General features: G+C 35.3%; 1 long non-coding RNA gene across 2 annotated transcripts; it reads right to left on the bottom strand.

The window, feature by feature from the left end:
* Nucleotides 1–270: 270 nt before the first annotated feature.
* On the bottom strand, nucleotides 271–1,564 carry LOC147673129 (uncharacterized). 2 transcript variants are annotated; one of them, XR_015302501.1, is made up of 5 exons: nucleotides 1,508–1,564; nucleotides 1,270–1,401; nucleotides 1,048–1,138; nucleotides 842–944; nucleotides 271–354 (listed from the first exon to the last, which is right to left on the bottom strand). It is a non-coding gene; the product is annotated as an uncharacterized LOC147673129 (long non-coding RNA). The 2 variants fall into 2 exon arrangements; XR_015302500.1 differs by lacking the exon at nucleotides 271–354 and having other exon boundaries at nucleotides 525–944.
* Nucleotides 1,565–1,912: the final 348 nt, after the last annotated feature.

Raw genomic sequence — 1,912 nt, 5'->3', positions numbered from 1 at the left:
AAAAAAAAAAAAAAAAAATAATTTGATATGTATCAATCTAGGCAACAGAACGTAATAAGTGGTCGAAATGAACTGAGCTAAAACATAGGTTGTTTGTAAAAAAGGGGTAGTTCAATTTTATTCATAAATTCTTTTAAAAAAACACATTAAAATAATAATACATATTCACAAATTGTATGCGACATAATAAATCAACAATACACAGCAACACTTTAAGAGAGAAGGACAAATAATCCAACAAATGAAGGTTATATAAAATGAACACAGTTTTTAAGAGAGAAAGGTGTGGCTAAAATAATCTCTACGCGCGTTTCGGCGAACCAGCGCCTTCTTCTGGAGCAGCCACGATAGTATCTGAAATGGGAAAATTCCATAAAACAAAAAATATTATGTACAATAATGCATCAATTTATATTATGTTACACAGAGAAAATTAAAACAAACCCATGTTAGGCTAATAGTCTCAGACTTTCCATTATATTGTGACCAAGCTTATTAATATTACAATAATACTTTGACGGATTTCTTTTCCTTGCCTTAATGATCATCAAGAAAAATAGAAAAATGGAGTGAATCCTTTTAACTCATATATTCTTATATGAGATAATGGCCAAAAAAGGGAGAAGGAGTGGATACCTTTATACTAAATAGATTATTCCCAAGTTTTGGTGGTGAGGAAGCAGGGTTCTTACATAGGATGGCAAATGCGAGGAATCAAATGATTGATATTAGTGATGGAAAATACGAAATATTCTAAATGGTGGCAATTCGCAGCGTGCTATCAACGCGGGACTTAAACAATGGTATACAATACATTCATATCATAGATAAGGTCACTTACTTAAAAAACACGGAGTATATTAATGCTATTTGATGTTCTCAATCTGGATTATCTGTATAATGACTTTCTTTTCTTTGGTTAGGTGACGAAGATATTCTAGACCCTAAAAAACATAGACATTTCATGAACATTGATTGTTGTCTTAGTGTAGTCTATGATTTTCTAACCAGCCCATATTTAATGAAAGGACCAAGCTAGTGTTTTACCTATTTTAGTTAAGGTTTGCAGATAGATATTCCATAGTCACACGATGTAATTTGTTTGTCTTGATTGTTGATTTTTGAATTTCTATATTTCCTAGAAGAAATTATGAGTTCTTTTAGTTTATTGAATCTTTTCTATTTTTGATATTTTATATTAACTAGACAGTTAGTGAGGATACATTAGTAGTTTTTTGAAAACATTTTCATTTTCGAGGATGAAGGTACCTTAAGTGAGGAGTGGGATTTCAGTTAGACCCGCCTGCCGGAGTTAAAATTTATGGCCACGATAATGAATATTTTTGTGGATCCCAAAAGATATAGTCCTCCTGATGTGGAGATAACAAATGGCGAGATTGCCTATAGAATGGATGGAAAGAATTCTGGCATCAATTTTTGGAGAACAGTCAATGCATGGCGACTTCATAGACTTACTGTCTCTTAAAGAAGAAGGACTGATAGTTACCTTTTTACTTGTGCTCAAGGAGCGATGGATTTCAAAGTGGTTTAAAATAACTCCCTGTCTGTAAAATGAACAAACAGGGGGGGGAAAGGAGAGAGAGAATTCTGTTTGTACTGGCGCAGAGGAACTTTAAAAAAAATAATAATAATTTTGGTTTTCATATTGGGGCGTTTTGTGCGGGCTGTCGTCAGCCTCCATTGAACTCCGTTTCCTGTCTATATTGTGCTGTGATGCTGTTTGTTGTTTCGTTCCCAGGTAGTTCTCGCAGCCCGTGATCCTGGCTCCAGGGTGAGGCCGCTGTGTTAGTTTCTTAAGATGCAGCTCTTGGAGGGTGGGGGGCGCTCATCCAAGGGCGCTGACTGCTTCGAGTTCAGTTACAGGACGTGTCGTTTCTGGTTGGTAAACCTT

Source organism: Lissotriton vulgaris, chromosome 12 (assembly GCF_964263255.1).
Source record: "Lissotriton vulgaris chromosome 12, aLisVul1.2, whole genome shotgun sequence".
NCBI classification, from domain to species: domain Eukaryota; kingdom Metazoa; phylum Chordata; class Amphibia; order Caudata; family Salamandridae; genus Lissotriton; species Lissotriton vulgaris.
Note: the sequence above shows the minus strand (reverse complement) of the source record. Positions and strands in the feature narration are given on the sequence as shown.